Source organism: Cricetulus griseus, unplaced genomic scaffold (genome assembly GCF_003668045.3).
Source record: "Cricetulus griseus strain 17A/GY unplaced genomic scaffold, alternate assembly CriGri-PICRH-1.0 unplaced_scaffold_1, whole genome shotgun sequence".
NCBI classification, from domain to species: Eukaryota; Metazoa; Chordata; class Mammalia; order Rodentia; family Cricetidae; genus Cricetulus; species Cricetulus griseus.
The window spans coordinates 6,385,247-6,410,610 of NW_023276808.1; the positions used below are offsets into that span (position 1 = coordinate 6,385,247).

The window sequence follows — 25,364 nt, forward strand, 5'->3', positions numbered from 1 at the left end:
GGCGCAAGAAAGGACAAGAGTCCGTCTGTGCAATGTCAAGGTCTCCTTTATTGAAATGTAAAGCTTGCTTATATGCAGGGGATTTTTACTCAGGGCGGGGTAAGGGAGCAGGAGGGCGGGGTAAGGGAGCAGGAGGAATGGAAAATTTTCAAGAGGAAATAGAGGCAAGGTAAATCTTAGCCCATGGTCCCATTGTTAGCGAACCGCAGCTATTTCTGAGAAAAGGGAGAACATTTTGCAACATGTATTGTGCAGCTTAACTGGAAAAAACATCTTGTAGTCGAAGCGATTCTGGTCATCTAACAATGATTAACTCTTGATTCAGTATGAGGCCCCTTTTGGCCTTCGACAATTGGGAGCATTTCCCCTTTTTAAATTGAAATTAGAAACTAGCTTGTTTTAGATGCCAATCACAATTTCCTCCCTCCTCTTCCCCTGACACTCACTGACCACCTGTTCCACCCACTTTCTGCTCCCCAGGGAATATGATGCCTCCATGAGTAATTTTCAAAGTCTGACATATCATTTGGAGCATGGCCTAGAACCAGCCCAGAGTTTCAAAGATGATAGAGTGTTGCTTTATGTGGAATGGACTCCCAAAATCCATTTGTATGATAGGGATAAGTTCTAATCCACTACAACAGGCCCCATAGATTGTGCAGGCCTCCTAAGTGACCCCCATGTTCAGGGGGCCTGGATCAGTCCAATGCTGATTTCCCAGCTATCTGTATCTGGTCCATGAACGCCCCCTAGTTCAGGTCAGCTGTTTCTGTGGATTTTTCCAGTCTTGTATAGACCCCTTTGGTCATCACTTTCCCATATCTGAAACTAGAGTCCTGGAGTGTGGCTCAGTGTTTAACTCTAGGTGTCTGCTTCTGCTTCCATCAGCTACTGGATGAAGGCTTTAGGGTAGCAAATATTGTAGTCATTGATCGCATTATCAGAGAAGGGCATTTAAGGTAAACTCTTGTCTGTTGCTTATATTGTTAGTTGGTGTCGTCTTTAGATCACTGGACATTTCCCTAGTGCCAGTTTCTCTTTACACCTATAATTGCTGTGTCTGTTATAGTTTCTCTTTTCTTCCTCTCCTCTATTCTTCCCCCTGATTCCTTTCTGCTTCCTGAATTACTCCTCTCCCCTTCTCCTTTTCTCATTTTCCTAACTCCCTCTCACCTCCCGCCATGCTCCCAATAAGCTCAGGAGTCCTTGTCCCTTTCCCCTTCTCTGGGGGACCATGTATATCTCTCTTAGAATTCTCCCTGTTTTTGCGTTTCTCTGCCAGTGTGGATTGTAAGTTGGTAATCCTTTGTTACATGTCTAAAATCCATACACAAGTGAATACATACCTTGTTTTCTTATTTTAAACTGGGTTGCCTCACTCAGAATACTTTCTTCTACTTCCATCCATTTCACTGTTAATTTTAAGATTTGATTATTTTTTCTGTTGTAGTAGTACTCCATTGGGTAAATGTATCATATTTAGTTTATCCATTATTCAGTTTAGGGTCATTTAGGTTCCTTCTACTTTCTGGCTATTACAAATAATCTTGGTATGTACATAGTAGAACAGATCTCCTTTTTGTATGAATGTGTTTCTTTTGGCTATATGACTACAAGAGCAATATGGTATTTCAGCATTTTTTTGATTTGCATTTTCCTGCTGTGTAAAGCTATTGAGCACTTTCTTAATTTTTTTCTGCCATTTTAGATTTCTCTATTGAGTATTCCTTATTTAATTTTATACCGAACTTTTTAATTGGATTTTTTTTGACATTTTGGTGACAAACTTCTTGAGTTATTTCTATATTTTGGAAATCAGCCCTCTGGGAAACATGCAGTCAGTAAATATCATTTCCCATTCTGTGTGCTGCCATTTTGCCTTGCTGACTCTGTCTATTGCCTTATGGAAGGTTCCAGTTTCAGGAGGTCATATTAGTTATTTGTCAATCTCAGTGTCTGTGCTACTGGTGTTATGTTCAGGAAGAAGTCTAATACTGTACAAATTTTTCAAGGCTATCTCCCACTTCCCCTTCTAATAAGTTCAGTATGGCTGGGTTTATGTTGAGGTCTTTGATCCCTTTGTAGTTAAGTTGTCTACATAGCAATAGACATGGACCTACACATCAGCACCAAGTTATGCCAATGTAATTTGATGAAGATGCTTTATTTTTTCCATTGCATAACTTTAGCTTCATTGTCCAAAATCATGTGCTCATAGGTATGTGTGTGAACATCATGGTTTTCAATTCAATTCCATTGGTGTAGCTGTCTTTAAATTCTTTTTCTGTTTCTTTTTTTTTTTTGTATTGGTTTTTCAAGACAGGGATTCTCTGTTGCATTGGAGGCTGTCCTGGAACTAGCTCTTCTAGAACCGATGGGTCTAGAAGATGGGTCTCAAACTTACAGAAATCCACCTGCCCTGCCTCCTGAGTGCTGGGATCAAACACGTACACCACCACACCCAGCAAAACTTCATATATTTCATTAATTTTTTCCAAGATAGGGTTTCTATGTGTAGCTTTGGAGCATATTCTGGCACCCCACTCTGTAGACAAGACTGGCCTCAAACTCCCAGAGATCTGCCTGCCTCTGCCTCCTGAATTCTGGGATTAAAGGAGTGGGCCACCATTGGCTGGCTATACATTATTTTTATGTTATTTTTTGAATGAGAATCAGTGGCCCTGTATTTACCTGAATCAAAGGGATTTACAAAGAGCTGCTGGTCCATAGCAAGAGATCACTTCCACTGTAGAGAAAATTTTGGAGCACGGTGCTTATGGTTTTGGAAGAAATATCAGTAGCTTGAGGGTAGAACAGAAGTTCAATGGTCTCATTGAGGCAATTTTGTGAAAGTTGGAAAGTCTGTGTGTATTTAATTTTTATATGAATAGAATTATAGGGAGCAGGGTAACATTGGTCATAATCACCCTTTTCCTATGTTTTCTTTGGTCTTTTGATTAAAGTTGACTCTTTCTGCTGCCTTATTTCTTGGCTTTTTCTCACTAACCCTTTCATTCTTTCAAAAATGTTTCACATATTTTTATTGTTGTATCTTTGTGACCTGTATAGACCTCATATTATGTGAATCTGTGTACTGATTTTCTGTAATCTAAAATGCTAACCTTGTTATATTCATTTTCTTAAAAATGTTGGAGCTTCACCAATTTGTCATGATACATTTTCTTATGTTATCAGTTCCTGAATGTTTTATTTTTTGGGGAAATTACTGTGGATAGGGTATTATTTTTTTCTTCTTTATCTTAGATTCTTGCATCTTCCCATTTCCTTGCATACTGTTTTTTTCAGTTGTTGCTGTCTTAGTATTTGAGTCTTTGCTGCTTAGGTGATGTATGTGATTTCTATTTTAAGACCTACTCATATATTATTGTCTCTGTCTCCTAATTATCCTCAGATATCAACATGACAACTCCTAGTGTCATCTGAATAAACATCAGTTGAGTTCAGTTAGAACTTAGTTAGATCAGAATGTCTGATTTCTGCCTGAAAATGATTGTGTTGACTTATGGTTAATGTGGGAAGAAGACTTCCACTGATTTAGCAATGTCTCTGTGCAAGTGGGCTTAGGCTGCATAAGAGACCTAGCTAAATACAAGACAGTGACAAACCAAAAGGAAAAAAAATCAATAAACAATGATTCCATATGTTTTTCCTTCAGTGTCTAACTTGTGTTTCCTGATGTCCCAAAAAATATAGACACTGGCCTAGGGGTAACAACAAAATTATTTCATTACTGGAATAGCTTTTACTTAGATAAATTCATTACAGCAACAGTGAAGGATGTTGGAATACAAAATGTTACTTCAAAGTTATTATTTGCTCTAATGGATATGGGATTATTGACTTTTGTAAGAAGTTGACAATATCAAGACTTTAGATGGTAAAAGCCATAAGTGGTCAACATAGTCCTTAACTGGCTATTGTTTTAGGACATGAAAGATGGGAATATCAGAATAATGGAAGACCCTGGTGGTAAGTGTCAGAATTATAGTGGGTAAAATCTCTGCAGGGCACCATGCAGTTGGCCTGACTTACCTGCCTTGAGAGACATGAGCCATAGGATATTCAGGCTAAAGCCCATGTCTCCTGTGACACAATGTACCTTCCACTTCCTGATTAACTGATGCACTCAATAAGGCAGTGGTGAATTAAGGCTAATCTGTATTTCTCTATATGATTTCTAAGTAATGAATGAAGTGTGTAAGTGTAAGAAAAAAATGTTCTTAGAGATTAATCTTGTTTACCCTGTATGACTTGCAATTTTCATATTATCTTGGCAAGTACAACTATATTGATCCTGGAAATTGCCACTAACTTATGTTTCTGATGAAGATATATAACATCTGTTTCCTCTCAATAAAACAGTCATATCCTTGTCTTGTTGTGGCCCTCTAGGCCAAGCCTGGCTTCGTTAATTTGTGGCTGAATTGGGTTACCTTGGCCTGGTAAGTAAGTACAGGTTCTTAGAAGATTTCATTAATAATTTAGCTAGAGTTCATCTGTGTGATATTTTGGAACCTGAATCTGTCTTAATCTCTACAGGTCACAAGAAAATGAATAAGACTGAGTTTAAGAGTAATGGGCTGATGACTTAGACCAAATATTGTTTCTGTTGATGGTTATTACTGTTGACTCCTTCAGGTCTACAGTGAAAAGAACACAAGGAGGAAGTCATGAAAGTCTCTGTTTTCTTAAGAAAAAGAGCATTAGTATTTTCTTATGCCAATACATTTATGGGAAAGAGACAATAATTTCAAGGTTTTTAACAACATTAAAGAAAGGGCCCTGCTCTTCATTTAAAGCCTAGGAAGGTAGCCCAAGTTTATGACTCTACCCAGCAATGTCGTTACCTAACTGAAGGAGTAGGCAAGGTAATTCCTTGTCTCAGAAGCAACAGTATTCAAAAACTGGCAAATGTAATCCAAGCTCTGTAGGGTACACAAAATGAAGGCAGAATCACGTATTTTTTACTGACTATGCAAACAATAAAATTGCAACATGTAAACATGGATTATTTTTCTGTGGTCAGTTCTTCACTACAGTACACATCTATGTTTTGAACAGTCAGAACCCAAGTGAAGAGTCTGTGAGAGTCCATTGCATTAAACAGTGGAGATGAAGCTGAGTTGCATTTGAGACCAGAGGGTGTTGAGATATCCATGCTCTGAGACATCTGTCATGGACACTCTCAGTCTCCGACATGAGCTTTTTCTAATTCATTTAATTTAGTCTGATTTGTGTTGCTGCATTGTCAGAGAGGGTGTTTGGTATGTACAAGCTTTTCAATTACATCCTGGTGGAACAGAGTCAGTTCCTATGGAACCAGGAAGATATCAGGGTCTGCAATTTGAGTCTGGGTTGAGTGCTATTGAAATGCATATTGTTGCAGATCTACAAAAAGGAATTTTTTCTTCTGTGGGAGGCATGGCCAGGAACCACAATACTGTGACTTAAGCACACTTTAACCCTATGGGAGGTGCTCTTGTCACTCAAGCCTCACTATCCAATCAGGCCCTCCATGAGACATGCCATACAGAAGAGGTGCTGGGCTCTTCCTTTCACCACGCTTCAGGCTTGACTTTGAAAAGGAGGCAGCTACTGCATGAAGGCTCTAGGATGGCATATAAGGTAGTTAATGATATCATTATCAGAGAAGGGTATTTAAGGTGACTTCTTGACTATTGCTTAGATTGCTGGTTGGTGTCATACTTGTACATCTCTGGACATTTCCCTATTGCCAGATTTCCCTTTAAACCTTTAATGGCTCCATCTCTTATGGTTTCTCTTTTCTTCCTCTTCTCTATTCTTCCCCTGACTCAATCTTCCTGCTCCATCAAGTCCTCTTCTCCCCTCCCCTTCTCCCCTTCTCAGTCTCCTAACTCCCTCTTCCCTGCAACCATTGCTCCATGAGCTCACCACATCATGTCCCTTCCCCTTCTCTGGGTGATCATCTGTGTCACTGTTAACATTCTCCTTGTTTCCTAGCTTCCCTTTCAGTGTAGACTGTAGGCCGGAAATCCTTTGTTCCATGCCAAAACCCATATATTAGTGAGTACATACCGTGTTTGCTTTTTGTGAATGGGTTACCTTACTCAGGAAGGATTCTTCTACTTCTATCCATTTGCCTGCACATTGTTTTTCTTTTCTACCGAGTAGTACTCCGTGGTGTAAATGTACCATATTTTCTCTATCCTTCATTCAGGTTAGGGTCATCTAGGTTGCTTCCAGGTTCTGGCCATTACAAATAATGCTGCTATGAGCATAGTTGAAAAGATGTCTTTCTTGTTTGAATGTTCATCTTTGGGCCACACGTGGATTTGCTGGATCTTGTAGCAGACTGATTTCCACATTACTGAGGAACCACCATGCTGATTTCCAAAGTGGCTGTTTGCACTTCCACCAGAAGTGGAAGAGTGTTGCCATTTCTCCACATCCTCTCTAGCATAAAGTGTCACTAGTGTTTTTGATTTTAGCCATTCTGAGAGGAATAATATACTACCTCAGAGTTGTATTGATTTGCATTTATCTGATGTCTAAATACATTGAGCACTTTCTAAAGTGTCTTTTAGCCATTTTAGATTTCCCTATTGATAACTCTCTTTTTAATTCTTTACCCCCTTTTTAATTGGAATTTTTGGTATTTTCATGATGTGCTTCTTGAGTTCTTTGTATATTTTGCAAATCAGCCCTCTGTCAAATGTGGGGTTGATGAATATTTTTCCCATTCTGTAAGCTGACATTTTGTCTTGTTCTCTATGTGCTTTGATTTACAGATGATTCTCAGTTTCAGGAGGTCCCATTTATTAATTTTGCATCTCTGTGTTTACGCTACTGGTGTTATGTTCAGGAAGTGGTCTACTGTATAAATTCTTTGAAGTACCTCCTACTTACTCTTCTCATAGGTTCATTGTGTGTGGATTTAGGGGGAGTTCTTTGATCCATTTGGTCTTAGGTTTTGTGCATGGTGATAGATATGATTTGTATGCAGTCTTTTACATGTTTGGAAACAGTTATGCCAGCTCTAATTGCTGAAGATGCTTTCCTTTTTACATTGTATAATAACATTAGATATTCCTCAGTATGTGGATACAGATCATGGTTTTCAGTTTGATTCCATTGGTTTACCTATGTTTTAAATTATTTTTCTTTGCTGTTTTGTGATTGTGCATCACTGGGTTTGTATTTACATGAAACAACAGGAATTATAAGGAGCTTCTGATAAATAGACAGAGATCACCTTTATTTCTGGAGAGAGCTCTAGAGCATGGTGCTTCTGTTATTGGAAGAATTATAAGCAGCTGGAGGGTCAAACAACATATCAAGGGACATTTTGAGGTAATTTCGTGAAAGTTGTGAAGTCTGTGTTTATTTAATTTTTATACCCATAATATTATAGGGTCAAGATCACCCTTCTCCTTTACTACATTTTCTTTTGTCTTTTGATTAAAATTTGACAATATTTTTCCTGCCTTATTTCTTGGCGTTTTCTTACCAACCCTTTCATTCTTTCCAAAATATTTTATACATTTTTGATGGTTGTACCTTGTGACAAGTTTAGACCTCATAGTATGTGAATATGTGTACTGATTTTCTGTAATATATAATGGTAACCTAGATATATACATTTAATTAAAAATGTTGGACCTTCCCCAATGTGTCTTCATAAATTTTCTTATGTTAGCAGTTCCTAAAGATTTTGCTTTTGTGTGAAGTTGCAGTGGAGAGAAAGTTTAGTTTTTTTCATCTTTATCTTAGATGGTTGCCTCTTCTCATTTTCTGACATACTGGCTAATCTGTGTTCTCCAGTTGTTGCTGTCTTCATGTTTGTGTATTTGCTGTGTAAAGGATGGATATGATTAATACATTGGCTTCTGATTTTTTAAAACATTATCATATATTATTTTCTCTGTCTTTTAAATAGGCTCAGGTATCAACATGACAAAACCTGGGATCATCTGGGAGAACACCAATTGAGTGTTTCCTTAGATCAGAGTGTCTGATTTCTGCCTGAAATAGATTGTGTTGACTGATGCTTTATGTAGGAAGAAGACTTCCGATGAGGTGGCAATGTCTCTGAGCAAGTGAGCCTGGGCTTGTTAAGACATCTAGGTGAGCACAAGATAGTGGCAAAGCAAAAGAGAAAATCATGACACAATAATTCCTAGGAGGAGGAGGAGAAACTGGCTTAGGATTAACAACCAAATCTGTTCATTACTGGAGTAGCTTTTATTTAGATAATTTAATCACAGCAAAAGAGAAGAATGTTGGTATTCTGAATGTAATTGGAACCACAAGCTCATGGGGAATGGCACTTGTTGGAGCTCTAGCACTGTTGATATTGGCATATTACTGAGTGTGTGTGTGTGTGTGTGTGTGTGTGTGTGTGTGTGTGTGTGACTGAGAAAAGTCTTACTATCATATTCACTATGTTGTCCAAATTGGCTTGAATTCACTGAGATCTGCCTATACTCAGCTATGTTCATATCTGAAAATACTTTGCCAGCCACCTCTGGCAGACATCAAAAATGACTTTAAGATATATTCTCCTTTACCTGGGTTCTGTGGGGAGATTGAGCTGGACTACTTCAGTGTATTTTGGAAAAGGATTTCATTATGAGTCAATTAAAATCAGTGTTGGAATTTTATGTTTAGACAGGTTTTCTCTCCATATTTTTGGCTGTCCTTGAACTCAGAATGCAGATGAGTTTGGCCCTGAATACATAATACTTTGTCAATCCGGCACAGATATAGGAATATAGGGTGTGTGCCAAATTATCCTAGTATATTTTTATTATTTATTTATTTATGTCAATTTATATTTATGTATTTTTAGGTGTGGAAGTTGTGCATGTGTGTCATGGTTTTGGTGTAAATATCATAGAACACTTTGGATGTTTGTCTTTTCCAGTTAGCAATTTTGAGAAACGGTCTCTAGGTTTCCATATGACATAAATAGACTTTTCAGGATTTCCTCTGTCAGTGTGTTAGGTCCTCCCTGTATCTGAGTGGAGGAGTGTAGTCAGGGTCCCTGTCTTGTGAAGTCCCATACTGAAGTCCCATGCAGGCAATGTAAATTATCTGACATAGGAGAAGGTCTCTCATTAACTTTGTTCTGCGTGCTTATTCTCATCAAAGCACTGGGAGCATGGAGCTGGTGTAGGAGCATGTTTCTAGTCAACATTCTTCATGAATATACAGAAAGAAGCTTGCCTCACTCAGAGTGGACTAGTTTTTCCAGTATCTTCTCGACATTCAACACTTTTCATTTAATGTTTACAGGTAATCTCCATTCAGAGTTAATTTTTTGCCGCTTAAAATTCTAGTTTCTTTTCATGAGAAGACCATAGTTTTGGCAGGTGGACAGTAAGACACCAGGTGGCAATAAAACACAGTTGAGTTAAGAACTCATCTCATCCAGCAAGGCTTTCCTTTAAGACCTCAGGTAGGGAGGAATTAATAACAGCCCGGGCTCTAGGGCTTGGGAGCATTCATTGAGGCCTGATGTATGACAATAAAACTGAGCTCCTTCTCTAAAATCCACAATATGTTTGGAGAACTTGCAATGGTGTGGGTCTAGGGATATTTAGAAGTGTTTTGTGTGTCCTAAATCTACTGTGTCTTTAGTCAGTCATGTTCTTCAGATACTCTGTTTCCCTAGTGTGGCATTGTTTGCAAACCTCCTCCTGAATTCCTCCCATTATATAATAGTTTTTGATGGTTTCACATTATTTTCCCATTTCCTTCTATCCTCCCACCCCATTCAAGTAGTACACAAGATGCTATTATTCTTAAGAAGCTTAGTTAGTCTGGGACATATCCTCTGAAATTCCTCCCCAAACTAGCATTTATCTTTTTCTACCGTCTACTTGTCCAATCTTTGATATCCCCATGACCTTTACCTCAGGACCCTGCAAGTGAAGAGTGACCTGTTATTTCAAGTCAATGGTTTACTTAAGAAGTTACTTTAAGTATATCTTTGATGTGTGATTCTATTTTACTTAACTGCTACTTAACTTGTAAGGACTGGCGTTTTTGCCGGTTTATGGTGTTTATCTTTAGAGGAATGGTATTAGAAATTTTAACGTGCTTTAATACAATTCCCTAAGTCTCTGGAGCACTTGGCTATAAATCCTGTTTCAAGTTGTCAAAATAATTTTTGAGATTATAAATGCATCATGTTCACCTGGCCTTTTCTGCCTTCAAGCCCTATCAATGCCCCATTGCTTTCTAATCTGTGGCCTGTTTTTCTTTAGCCCAGTTACACAGTAACAACATTTACTGTCTGAACATGACTTGTGTTTGTTTTCAGGGTATCCCAGCTCTGTGACAATGGTATCCTGTACTGGACATTGAGTTTGTAATGGACTGTGCACACAAAGACTCTGTGCTTTGGCAAGGAATAGGACGTGCCTTATGAGAGAGGAAGAATGTCTCTTACAATACAATCTTTCTAGATTGGGCTTATGTCTACTGTGCTGAAAATGCAGAGTTGGAAATTCTGTGCTGTCTGAGACATTTCATCTATGATCACCCAAGTATGGAAGCTGCTAATATGAGTCCTTTATTGGTGGCCATATAGGCAATGTGGGGTTCTGGGGAGACTTAGCTGTCACGAAAAATAGTGGAACATATTTTGTGGGTTTTTTCCATAGTTGTCTTCTGCCTATGCTGAAATCAGTTGTAAGTGTGAGTGTATGATGTTCAGAGCAGCTCTCTTGAACTATCATTTCATTTAGTTATGTAGGTAGTTATTGCTTGTCTCTTTGTTTAGTTTTCAAGACAGGTTTACTGTGTCTTGGGACTCATCTTGTAGACCAGTCTGATCTTGAATTCTCAGAAATCTTACTGTCTCTGCCTAACAAACACTGGGATATAAGTCATGTGCTGCCACCACCCAGTGAGCTTTCAATTCTGTTGGATTCAGATAGACCATGAGCAAGACTGTATTGGTTGGTCCATGTGCTGATCAGGGTAGTGGCATTTGTCCTCTGTGCCTTCCAGTATAGATTTACTGGATAATGTGAGACACTGTAGCCCTGGCATGTGGCGATATAGTTTTTGCAGTATCACTACACTTGGTTCACTCATAGACACTGCTTTTAGTAGGAGTGTGAAGACAGATTAGAAAATTGGAAGTATGGTTTTCTAGAAGTCATGAATACTGCATTCTATGTTCATGTTTGTATTTTAAGTATTGCAAATAGATTAGCAACTTGAAAAAATGGTGATGTCATCACCTTTAACCAATACATGATTAGAATTCTTGTGTCTTGGTGCTATAACTAACCACAATATTATGATTCTTTGAATTTTATTTCCAGTGAGAAATGGAGTTTTGCATCTGCAGAAAATTCTCAATTATCTAATGGTGTTGGGAATGTAGATAGGGCAGAATCCATGTTTTGTGCCATACTCTATTTGGCAGGCAGCAGATTTTAAATCATTTTCCTATGCTCTTTTGTGATTGAGCATCAGTGGGGCTGCATTTACTTGAAACAACAAAGAAATTCAAGGCGCTGGTGATCCATTGCAAGAGATCACCTCCATTTCTGGAGAGAGCACTTGAGCATTTTTGCTTGTTTTTGGAAGAAATACCAGGAACTTGAGGGTCAGAAACAACAATTCCAGGGTCAATTTGAGATAATTTTGTGAAAGTTGTGGATTTTGTATTTACTTAATTTTGTATACACATACACATTGAATAATAGGGAGCTGGATAACATCAGTTAATATCATGCTTTTTGTTTCCTAATTTAAATCATTCCGAATATTTAATCACAATATAAGAGATGAATCTTGGTAGTCTGAATGAAATTGTACACATATGCTCATAGGGAATGACACTCATAGGAGGTGTGGCTCTGTTGCTGTAGGTATATTTGTGAGTGTGTGTGTGTGTGTGTGTGTGTGTGTGTGTGTGTGTGACTGAGAAATGCCTATCATATGTAGTCTAAATTGGCTTAAATTCGCAGAGATCTGCCTATCTCTGCAACCACACACAGCTATATTCATATCTGGAAATACTTTGTCAGCCACCAGTGGCAGAGATCAAAAATGTCTTTAAGATATACTCTCCTTTACCTTGGTCCTCTGGTGAGATTAAGCTGGACCACTTCAGTGCCTTTTGGAAAAGGATTTCAGGATAAGTCAGTTATAATCAGACATGGAATTTTATGTTGAGACAGGATTTCTCTCCATATTTTTGGCTGTCCTTGAACTCAGAATGGTGATGAATTTACAGAAATTTGCTTGTCCCTGCTGCCCATTTATTGGGATATAGGGGTATGCCAAAACATCCCATTATAATTATATAATTTTTTTTACTTATGTCTGTTTGTATTTATGCGATTCTTCATGTGTGGAAGTTGTGTCATGGTTTGGGTGGAAATATCAGAGAACACTTTTGGGCATTTTTCTTTTACACTTAGCATGCTTGATATAGGGTCTTTAGGTTTCCACGCCACATAAATAGACTTGGCAGGATTTCTTTGTCTCCATTTTATCTGTCATCAAAAGCATTGGATTATAGGCATGTACTGTAGCAGCTGTCTTGAGAATGCAAAAGTGAACACATAGTTGGTTTTTTGTTTGTTTTATTTCCTTTTATTTATTTATTGTTTTGTTTTTCAAGATGGGATTTCTCTGTCTCTTTGCAGACTGTCCTGGAACTAGCTCTTGTATATAAGGCTGGTCTCAAACTTACAGAAATTCACTGGATGCGGATTTCTGTGAGCTTGACACCAGCCTGGTGTATCAGTGCTAGTTCCAAGACAGCCTCCAAAGCCACAGAGAAACCCTGCCTTGAAAAAACTTAAAAAAAGAGAAAATAATACCATTCTCTACAGTGATATCACAGGCTTGAAACAGATAGCAGCCAGGGATAGTTACGAAGACCACTTTCTGGTCTTCAATGGATGAAGCTGGTGACATCTGCCTGGCTGTACTGCTCATAGAAAAAACAGCTTTGTTCTGGGGTTGATAGAAATTATCAAAATCATTCATCAAGGAGCAGAGTACACAGTGCTATTAGGTTAATTTTCATTCAAGTTTTTGTAGTCTCTTTCATTTTTCTATATGAATTTTGCTGGTGGTACACTTGTCTTTTAGATCAAACATCAAGATTGGTAATCTCCTATTCACAGTATCATTTACTTAATTTTCAACTAAGACCTTGAAGTATAATATAAAATGCCAGAGATATTCCTTTCTATCATTTTTATAATGTATATAATTTCCTGCATGACTTTGAAGTTAGAATGTCCCTTAATGTTTCTGCTTTTATATTGTGATCATGTTCAGAATTGGAATTGTTCACTGACAATGTTAAGAAGTCAGAGAATATTATATGAACATGCGAGTAATCGGTGCCAAAGAAACCCTGTCTTGAAATCCCTGCCCCCCAAAAAAAACAAATCATATATGAAAATGTGCAGACTTCCTAAGTAAAATAAACATCCTTCTTTTGATTGGGAAAACTTTGTTTTATAATGACTCCCCTGCTGTCCCTGCCTCCTTCAGCCAAGTCAATTTTGTAATTTCTTTTGACTTCATGGTTGAGATGGTTATTCTGGAATTACCTATTTTCCAAAGAATTGGGTATACCTGAGAGGGATTTTACTTAATTGATGTTGTTTTAAAATGGAAAACCCTTCATTAATCTGGATCATTTGTTGTGATAAGATCCACCTTTAGAGGTTTGGTAGCAGTATACAAATTTGACACCAGCATTCAGGAGGAAGAGGCAGTGTGACTTGAGTTTCTGACCAGCCTTGACTACAGAATGAGAATGATTCCCAGGGCAACACACATAAAACATTTCTTGAAAAAAAAACACAAAAACAACAACAACAACAATACAAATAAAGAATCAAACAGAGATTGTGATCCACTTATAACCTGGATCTCACTTTCTGCCAGAAACCAATGTATATAAACAATATTGAAGAAAGAAGCAGTCTTTTTTATTCCAGTTTCCTCTAGCTCTCACTACCAAATTCATTCAGGTACTAGCACTAAAGCCTACTTTGGAAGGTTTGCTTCAAATCCTAAGAACCAAAAATCTTCCCAGTATATGGAGCTATTGTTGTCTGTTCTATGGGCACTGTGTCTTAATTCAGTAATGTTCTTGAGATGCTCTGTTTCCCATGTGTGGCATTGATTGACTAGTCTCCTCCTGAATTTCTCCAATTATATGATAGTTTTTGATGAATTCATGTGATTCTCTGATTTCCTTCTATCCTCCTACACCATTGATGTAGTGTACAGAATGCTATTCTTCTCCAGAAGCAGAATTATTTTGAGACTTATCCTCTGCAATGCCTCCCCAACCTAGAATTTATCTTTTCTACCTTCTACTTGTCTTATCTTCCTTGTGCCCTATGACTTTCACCTCAGGATCCTGTTCTGAAGACCTGCTGTTTCAAGAATGTAGAGTACTTACGTAATTATTAAAGGAATATACTGGCTATCTGATTGTAATATCCACTTCTAAGAACTGGTATTTCTCTGGTTTATTGTCCTTATCTTTAGAGAAAATGTGAGGAATCTTTATTGTGCTCTAATAAAAGACTATAGTCTCTGGACCACATGGAGATAAAGCCTGTTTCAACTTTTCAAATGATTTTTCTGATTATATATGCATCATACTCACCTTGTCTTTTCAGTCCCCAGCCCTATCAATATCCCATTGTGGCCTGTTTTTCTTTCACTCAGTTACACAGTAACCACAATTACTGTGTGAATGTGACCTGTGTTTGCTTGAATGTTTTCCCAGCTCTGAGGCAGGGGGTTGCTGTGCAGGACTTTGAGTGTGTAATGGAATATGCACAAAATTGACTCTGTGCTTTGGATGAGGAACAGGTTGTGCTATACGAGAGAGGAGTTTCTGTCTACTCTGCTGTAAGGGAAGAGCTGGAAGAACTGTGCCGTCTGAGTCATTCGATCTCTGATCACCCAGTATCAAAGCTGCTAGTATGAGTCCTACCAGGGTGGCCCTAGCCAACGTGTCATTTTTTGGGGGCTGGGTGTTAGCAATCAAGTGTAATAGTGTCAGGTAATTCATGGGTTCTTGTAATGGTTTCTTCTGCCTTTGTGGAAATGAGTTGTAAGAAGGTCTACAAGCTTTACCATGGTTGGTGAATGGTGATCAGAGCAGGTCTGTTGATCTATCATTTCATTCATTTATATATTTACTTATTGTTTGTTTTTCAAGACATGGTTCCCTGTGTAACCATTGTGGCTGTACTGAGACTCACCTTGTACACCAGTCTGGTATTAACTCAGAGAGATCTTACTGCATCTGCCTCCCAGGTGCTGTTATTAAAGGCATGTGCCACTGCCACCACCACCCAGGAAGTTTCCAATTCTGTTGGAAGTTGAACAGAGTGTGAGCCTGTGTGTAGTTCTGTTGGTACATATGTTGAGCTGGGCAATGGCCTTTGTCATCCACGCCTCCCAGTATGGATTTACTGGGTAATAGGAGACTCTGCAGCCCTGGTACGGGGCATATAATTCTTGCAGTATCACTGTTCAGTGTTCACATATGGGTAGTGCTTCCAGTTACAGTGAGAAGACAGATTAGAAAAGTGAAGGTCTGGTTTCTAGAAGATCTGAATATTGCATTCCTTCAGGCTTGTATGAAAAATGTTGCAAATAATTTAGGAACTTGTGGAAAATGGTTATGTGGACTGTCTTTCATATATACATGATTAGAAAGAAAGGTTGTAACTTCTTAGTGCAACTAAACACAATGATGTGATTCAGTGAAGTTTAGTTCCATGAGAGAAAAGATGTTTCTGATATGCAGAGATTCCTCTAATGTGCATGGTGCTATGTAGGTAGTTCAGGAAGATTCCATGTTATGTACCATAGGCGATGGAAATGGTGTAGGGGAAGCTGTAGCCACACCTACTTACGGGCTGGCTACAGGTGTGCCTGACCATGCTTGCAAGGGCGTGGTCAGGGTGAAGTACAGCAATACTTGCATGGGACTGTGTTTTCTCTTTTGGTTTCTCCTTTGGTACTTGCTGGACAGACTGCTGGCTAGGTTGCTCTGTAAGTAAGGCTTTTCCCTATTAAATACCCTTATATTTCTACTTGGCTCCATATTGGTAACTTCCCACTATAAAATGGGGAGCATTTCTTTCCTTTTATAAATTTAAATTAGAAAGTAGTTTGTTTTATATGGCAATCACAGTTTCCTCACCACCTCCTCCCCTGCTCCCCACTGAGTCCTTACTCCATCCCCTTTCTGGTCCCCAGTGAAGGTGAGACCTTCCACAACTGATCTTCAAAGTCTGTCATATCATTTGGAGCATGGCCTAAGACCAGCCCCATGTCTCTAGGCTGAGAGAGTGTTGCTGTATGTGGAATGGACTCCCAAATACATTCATATAATAAGGAGAAATTCTAATCCAGTGCCACAGGCCACATAGATTGCCCAGGCCTCCTAACTGACACCCATGTTCAGGGGGAGTAGAACAGTCCTATGCTGGTTTCCTAGCTAAAAATCTGTGGTCAATCAGCTCCCTTTTGTTCAGGTTATCTGTTTCTATGGATATCTCCCATCTGGTCTTGACCACTTTGCTCATCACTGTTCCCTATCTGAAACTAGATTCCAGGAGTTTGGCTCAGTTTTCAGCTGTATGTGTCTGCATCTGCTTCCATCAGCTACTGGATGAAGGCTCTAGGATTGCATATAAGGTAGTCATCGATCTCATTATCAGAGAAGGGCATTTAAGATGAACTCTTTACTATTGCTTACATTATTTGTTGGTATCATCCTTGTAGATCACTGGACAATTCCCTAGTGCCAGATTTCTCTTTAAATGTATAATGGCTCATCTATTATGCTTTATTTTTTCTTGCTCTCCTCTATTCTTCCTATGTGTCTTTCTGCTCCCTTAAGTACTCCTCTCCCCTCCTATTCTTCCCTGTCATTCTCCTAACTCTTTCTCCCTCCCCCATGGTCCCAATTAGCTCAGGGGATCTTGTCCCTTTCCCCTTCTCTGGGAGACCATGTATACCTCTCTTAGCATTCTCCTTGTTTCCTTGCTTCTCCGGTGGTGTGGATTGTAGACTGTTAGTCGTTTATTCCATGTCTAAAGCCCATATATAAGAGAGCACATGTTTTTCTTTTTCTGACTGGCCTACCTTCCATCCATTTGCTCATGAATTTTAACATTCCATTTTTTTTTCTGCTGAGTGGTACTCCATTTTGTAAATATACATTTTCTCTATCCATCTTCAGTTTTGGGGCATAAAGTTTGAATCCAGGTTCCATCTATTACCTATAATACTGCTATGAACATAGTAGAACAGATGTCCTTGTTGTATGAATGTTCATCTTTTGGCTATATACCTATAGGTGGAATTGCTGTATCTGAACCATTTTTCTGTGTCTTTAAGCACACTGAGATCCTATGGGAGGTCCTCTTGTCACTCAGGCCTTATTAGCAAATGAGATCCCTAGGTGTCTTAGGAGTCAGAAGTGCTGCAGGGCCCTTACGGCTGCTAGATTCAGGCTGAGCTTTGAAGAGAACCTGCCTCCAGTGATTTTGTGTGCTGTGCTTTGAGAAATGACAAACTGGAAAATCACAACATGGTGAGGAAGGGGTTGTTGTTTCCAGATGGGGGTGGCAGATGGTGAAATACTGGAGCTGGTGAGGTGGGTAATCCCTAGAATTGTGTGGAAAGCTGCAGCCAGACACCCTAACCTGTGATGTTCCATGCAGTCCTTGAAATGCTCTGCACCAGAGGCATGCCTCTCAATAACTTTCTTCTCTGTACTGAGGCTTCTCTGAGCATTGGGAAAAGGGAGCAGTATGTAAAAAAAATTTGTAGTCAACTTCAGCATGCTTTTGATGCACACATGGAGTGCAGATTGCCCAATTTAAAGAGGTATGTTTTCTTCATTACCATCTAGAGAGGTTCAGCAATTTGCATTTCAGCTTTTTTGGTTTTTGGAGAGAGGTTTTCTCTGTGGCTTTGGAGGCTATCCTAGAACTACATCTTGTAGACTTGTCTGGTGGTGAACTCACAGAGATTCACCTGCCTCTGCCTCCCTAGTGCTGGGATTACAAGTTTGTACAACCAACGCCTGGCTTTTGCACTTCAGATTTACATGAATGATCCATTAATTGTTATTTTTGTACAGGTTGTAAAAGGCATCTCCTGTGTTGAATAGCACTCTACTACTTATCTGTGATGTAGAAGTTTAATATTGTTTTAAAAGATTATCCAATACTTAAGAGATTGTTAGTCTCACAAAGTACAATTTAACTGAGGGAGGGCTAATTTTAAAATACATAAAGTTTAGCATATGATAACCAGGTCTGATAGAAATTATGATTCTAGGATAGATATTCTTTTGATAGCATTGTCTAGAAATTTGGCTGGAAACAATTACAAATGTGCCAACCCTGATTTACAGGCAGCCATGAGACCCATTTTCATATCAAAGAATAGGACTGAAACAAGCTGCCTAAGGAACCATTACAGAGTCAAAAGCAACCTTAAAGCAGGGTGTGCCATAAAATTCCAGTTTTCTTCTTGAGAAAGGCAGAGAGAGAGTCCAGGTGAAAACTATTTGAAATGTAAAGCTCTGTTGTGTTAAGAACTTGTCTAATCAAGTAAGGCTTTAATTTAGGCCACAAGGGATGGAGGGGGAACTTTTTTTGGGATAGCTAGTGACAGTCTGGAGCCTAGGATTTGGGAGATATCCATTAGAGTCTGATGTATTGACAATAAGTCCAAGAGCCTTGTTAAAACCGGGAATTTGCTTGGGAGAACTGGTAATGTTTTGGAGCAAAGCCTTTTTGGAGCTTTTGCTTCAGATCTGGAGACAGGGGTGAGTGATTTTGAAATTTGTGTCTCTACAACTTTTTAAAATGTCCAGGTCTGCATTAGAAGCCAGGGCCAGGGACCCATGTGCTGTGTCTTTAAGCACATTCTAACCCTTAATGATGTGCTCTTGTCACACAAGCCTGACTATCCCTCCATGTGACCTGCCAGTCAGAAGAGGTGCAGCGCTCTTCCTGTCACCAGGCTTCAGGTTTGATTTTGAAAAGGGGACAGTGGTTTTGTGTGCTTTGATGCAATTGCTGCTGCAGAGAGGTGAACTGAGCTTCAGTGATCTCAGAAACCACAACATGGTAAGCTAGGAGATGTTGTCTGTATATGGGGAAGAGCAGAAAGTGAGGTGTGGCAGATAGTGTGGTGAGTCCTCCCTGTATCTGGGTGGTAAACTCTAGCCAGATACCCTTATTGTGAAGTCCCAAGTGTAAGTGGTCATTGTAAATTATAACACATAGAGGGAGGTTTCTCAATAACTTTGCTCTGTGGTTTTCATCTGATCAGAGAAATGGGAGCAGGGAGCTGTGTGTAGGAGCACCTTTCTAGTCAATTTCAACATTCTTGATGTATATATGGATAGCAGGTTTCCTAAGTCAGGCCTATTTTACCAGTAGCATCTTGAAAGTCAACACTTTGCTTTTAACATTTACATGTTATACACATCTATAGTTAATTGTGTGCAAGTTGTCCTGAGGCATCTCATGTTGGGTAGCATTCCCCTATGACGCTCTAATTTAAATGATTAGAATTGATGATAAAAAATGATTTACCAATGCTTAGGAAATAGTAAATCCCCCTAAATAGAATTGAGCTGAGCAAGACTGTATCTGAAGCACCCAAAAATTAAGCACATGCTAAACAACCTATTTTGGATGCTAGGATACACATTTCTTCACCAGGATTGTCTAGACATTTGTCTACAAACTATTACAAAGAAGCCACCCCTGATTTATAACAATCAAGGAGTCCCGTATCAATATCAAAGAACAAGCCTCTGAAATCTGCTCATAGAGGCATTAGTGGGTCATAAATCTTAAACCATGGTGTCATAAAAATTTTAGGTTTTTTTTTTTTTCATTCAAAAAAACATAATTTTGCAGGTTTGGGTTGGGAGCTTTCATTGGGGCCTGAGGTTTTGACAACAGAGCTCCTTCTCTAAAATCTGCAATATGTTTGGTAGAGCTAGTAATGGTCTGGGGCAAGGAACTTTTGAAAGTGTTGCATTAAATCCTGAGAACCTAACTCTTCCAAGCATATGGAACTAAGGCGACTGTGTCTTAAGTCAGTAAAGTTCTTGAGACACTCTGTTTCACTTGTGTGGCAATGTTTGACTAGTCTCTACCTTAATTTCTCAGATTATATGATACTTTGATTACTTCATATGATTCTCCCATATCCTTCCATCCTGCCACCCAATTTTTGTAGTCTATAGGATGCTATTCTTCTCAAGAAGCTTAGTTAGTCTGGAGCATATACTCTGCAATACCTCCCAAACTTAGCATTTATCTTTGATACCTTCTACTTGTTCTCTCTTTCATATCCCCATGACTTTCATCTCAGGACCTGTCTCTGAAGAATGACCCATGGTTTCAGGTCAATGGTGTACTTAAGAAATTCATTAAGGAATACCCTGGCGGTGTGATTGTATTTTACCTAACTACCAGTATCCACTTCTAAGGCCTGGAATCATTCTGATTTATGGCATTTATCTTTAGGGGAAAGATATGAGAAACTTTACATCTGCTCTAATACAAGTCTTTAGTCTCTGGCATGCATGGTCATAAAGCCTATTTCAAGTTTTCAAATTAATTTTTGTGATTTTAAATACATCATATTCACCTTGTGTTTTCTGCCTCCAAGCCTATCAATACACCATTGTTTTCTAATCTGTGGCCTGTCTTTCTTTAACTCAGTTACACAGAAACAACAAAAATTACTTTGTGGATGTAACCTTTGTTAGCTCTCAGAGTTTCCCAGCTCTGAGGCAATGGGTTTCTTGTACATGTCACTGAGTGTATAACAGAATGTGCACAAAAAGGACCCAGTGCTTTGGATGAGGAACAGTATGAGCTATAAGAGAGATGAGGAGTTGCTACTAAAATAAAAACTTTTTAGACTAGGGATCTGTCTACTCTGCTGTAAGGGCAGAGCTGGAAGGACTGTGCTGAGTCATTTGGTCTCTAATCACCCAGTAGGGTAGCTGTTAATATGAGTAATAGCAGGATGGCCCTAGCCAATATGGGGTTGTTGGGGGCAGGTGTTAGCATTCAGAAGGACTAGTTTCAGGAAATTTGTGGGTTCTTGCCATGGTTTCTTCTGCCTTTGCTGAAATGAGTTGTAAGCAAGACCACAATCTATTCCTTGGGGATTATATGGTGTTCAGAGCAGGTCTGTTGTGCTATCATTTTATTTATTTATTTACTTATTGACTGCTTGTTTTTCAAGACATGGTTTCCCAGTTTAGCTGTCGTGCTATACTTTCATACTCGCCATATAGAGCAGTCTGGTATGAACTCAAAGAGATCTTATTGCATCTGTGTCCCAGGTGGTGTAATTAAAGGCATGTGCCACCACCACCACCACCCAGTAAGCTTTCAATTCTGTTGGAAGTTGAACAGAACATGAGCCAGTGTGTAGTTCTGTTGATACATATGATGACATGGCCAATATGGAATTATTGGGTAAGAGGAGTCTCTGCAGCCCTGGGATGGGGGAAATAATTATTGCAGCATCAGTGTCCAGTGTTCACATATGATCAGTGCTTCTGGTTGCAGTGGGAGACAGATTAAAAAACTGAATGTCTGGTTTCTAGAAGTTCTGAATATTGCATTCCCTTTTCAGGGTTATATTAAAAATATTGCAAAGAGTTTAGGAACTTTTAGAAAAATGGTGATGTGGATGGCCTTTCATGAATACATGATTAGAATGCTTGTAAAATGTTGGTGCAACTAAACACAATGATGTGATTCAATGAAGCTTAGTTCCCGGGGAGAAAAGGAGTTTCTGATGTGCAGAGACTTCTCAAGTGTGCATAGTGCTGTGCAGGTAGATTGGTCATATTCCATGTTCCATGCAAAAGGCCATGAAAATTGGGAGCATTTCTTTCCTTTTTAATTTAAATTAGAAACTAATTTGGTTTACATATCAATCACAGTTTCTTCCCTCCCTCAATCCCCTTTCTGCTCCTCAAGGAAGGTGAGGTCTTCCAAAAGTGATCTTCAAAGTCTGTCATAACCTTTGGACCACATGCTTAGGACCATCCTCATGTCTCTCGGCTGAAGAGAGTGTTGCTTTATGTGGAATGGGCTCCCAAAGTCCTTTCATATACTAGGGATGAATTCTAAGCCAGTACTACAAGCTGCATAGATTGCTCAGGCCTCCTAACTGACACCCATGTTCAGGGGAGCTGGATCAGTCCTGTGCTGGTTTCCCAGATATCAGTCTGTCCACCAGTTCCCCTTGGTTCAGCTCAGCTGTTTCTATGAATATCTCCTGTCAGGCCTTGACCCCTTTGCTCATCGCTTCTCCCAATCTGAAACTAGATTCCAGAAGTGTGTCTCAGTGTTTTGCTTTAGGTGTCTGCTTCAGCTACTGGATGAAGGCTCTAGGATGACATATACGTTAGTCACCAAACTCATTATCAGAGAAGGGCATTTTAGGTAAATCTTGAGGTTTGCTTACAGTGTTAGTTGGTGTCATCCTTTTAGAACACTGGACATTTTCTCAGTGCCAGACTTCTATTTAAATTTATAATGGCTCCATCTATTATGGGGTATTTTTCTCACCTCTATTCTTCCCCTGTCTCAATCTTCTTGCTACCTCCAGTCCTCCTTTCCCCTCCTCTTCTTCCCTTTTCTTTCTCCTAACTCTTTCTCTCCTTGCCCCATGGTCCCAATTACCTCAGGAGATCATGTCCCTTTCCCCTTCTCTGGGAGACCATGTATATCTCCCTCAGGATTCTCCTTGTTTCCTAGCTTCTCTGGTGGTCTGGATTGTAGCTTGTTAGTCCATTGTTCCATGTCTAAAACCCATATATAAGAGAGCACATACCATGATTTTCTTACTGCGACTTGGTTACCTCAATCAGTATGCTTTCGTCTACTTCCATACATTTGCCTGTGAATTTTAAGATTCCATTTTTTTCTGCTGAGTAGTACTCCATTGTGTAAATGTACCACATATTATCTATCCATTCTTCAGTTGAGGGGCATCTACTTTGAATCCAGTTTCCAGCTATTATAAATAATGCTGCTATGAACATATTTGAACATATGTCCTTGTTGTATGAATGTTCTCTTTTGGCTATATTCCTATGAGTGAAATTGCTGCATCTTTTAGTAGATTGATTCCAATTTTCATGAGGAACTTCCTTACATATTTAAAAAGTGGCAGTATGACTTTCCATTTCCACCAACAGTGGAGGAATGCTCCTTCTCCAATCCTCTCCAGAATAAACTATCATTGGTGTTTTTGATTTTACCCATTCTGACAAGAGTTGTTTTGGTTTACATTTCCCTGAATGCTAAATATATTGATCACCTTCTTAAGTGTCCTTCAGCCATTTAATTTTCCTCCATTGAGAAGTCTCTATTTAATTCTGCATCCCTATTTTTAATTGGATTTTTGGTGTTTTGGTGCTGAGCTTTTGAGTTCTTTGTATATTTTTGAAATCAGCCCTCTGTCAAATGTAGGCTTTGTGAATACATTTTCCCATTCTGTTGGTCTACCTTTCTGTCTTGTTGACTATGTCCTTTGCATTACAAAAATGTCTTTGTTTGAGGAGGTGCCATTTATTAATTCTGGATCTCAGTGTTGGTTCTATAGTTGATTTGTTGAGAAAGCCATCTAATGTATAAATTATATGAGGGTACCTCCTATATTCTCTTCTAAGAAATTCAGTGTGGCTGGATTTATGATGAGGTCTTTGTTAAATTTGGTTTTTCTTGTTGTTGTTGGTTTTGTTTTTTCAAGACAGGGTTTTAAATGTATTGCTTTGGAGCCTCTTCTGGAACTAGCTCTGTAGACCACACCGGCTTTGACCTCACAGAGTTCTACCTGCCCATGCCTCCCAAGTGCTGGGATTAAGGGCATGAACCACAAATGCTCAGCTTCTTTGATCCATTTGGACTTGTTTTGTGCATAGTGATAGTTATGTATCTGTCTGCAGTCTTTTGCATGCCAGCATATAGTTATGCCAGCACTATTTGTTGAAGAATCATTCTTTTATCCATTGTATAATTTTAGATTCATTGTCCAACCACCAGTGATCGTAGGTATGTGGGTCCATATTATGGTTCTCAATTTGGTTCCTTATTTATTTATTTGTTTATTTATTTATATATTGGTTTTTCTAGACAGGGTTTCTCTGTAGCTTTGGAGGCTGTCCTGGACCTAACTCTTGTAGACCATGCTGGTCTTGAACTCATAGAGATCCACCTGCCTGTGCCTCCCGAGTGCTGGGATTAAAGGCGTGCACCACCACCATCCTCTACCTTTCTTTTAAATTATTTTTCTATGTTGTTTTGTAATTGAGCAACAGTGGGGTTGTATTTACCTGAAACAAAAGGAATTATAAGGAGATGCTGATCCATAGCAAGTGATCGCCTTCACTTCTGGAGAGATCTCTGGAGCATGGTACTTCTGTTTTTGAAGAAATATCAGTAGCTTGAGGTTCAGAAACAACAGTTCAAGAGACATTTAAGGTAATTTTATGAAAATTGTGAAGTCTGTGTTTATTTATTCTATGTTTTCTTTGGTATTTTGGGTAAATGTTGACAATGTTTTTCCCGCCTCATTCCTTACCTTTTTCTCACCAACCCCATCATCTTTGAAAATATTTTACATACTTTTGATTGGTGTATCTTTGTGACAAGCATAGACCTCATATTATATGAATCTGTGTACTGATTTTCTGTAATCTATAACAGTAATGCAGTTATATTCATTTTCTTAATAACATTGGAACTTCCCCAATATTTTTTCATACAATTTCTTATGTTATCAATTCTTGAAGGTTTTGTTTGAAGGGATGTTGCTGTGGAAAGACAGTTTTAGTTTTTTTTGTTTTTTTGTTTTTTTTTTGTCTTTACCTTAGATGCTTGCCTTTTCCCATTGCCTGGCATACTGGCATTTCTGTTTTTTCCAGGTGTTGCTATCTTTATGTTTGAGTCTTTACTGCTTAAGTAATTTATATTATTTTTATATTGGTTTAGGATTTTAAAACCTTCTCATATATTACTGTCTCTGTCTCCCATTTATCCTCAGGTGTCAACATGGCCAATCCTAGGTTCATCTAAACAAACGTTGATTGAGTGGGTTCTTAAATCAGAATATCCAACTTCCACCTGAAAAAGATTGTGTTGACTGATGGTTGATGCGGGAAGAAGAATACAACTTAGTGGGCAATGTCTCTAAGCAAGTGGGTCTGGACAGCTAAAGAGAACTAGCTGAATACAAGATAGTGAAAAAACAAAAGAGAAAATCAAAAAGCAATG

The 25,364-nt window shown here is 38.8% G+C and overlaps 1 pseudogene; it reads right to left on the reverse strand.

Moving 5' to 3' along the window:
- The window catches only part of LOC118239759, a 74,012-nt pseudogene that overhangs the window by 9,902 nt on the left and 38,746 nt on the right, over window positions 1–25,364 (reverse strand).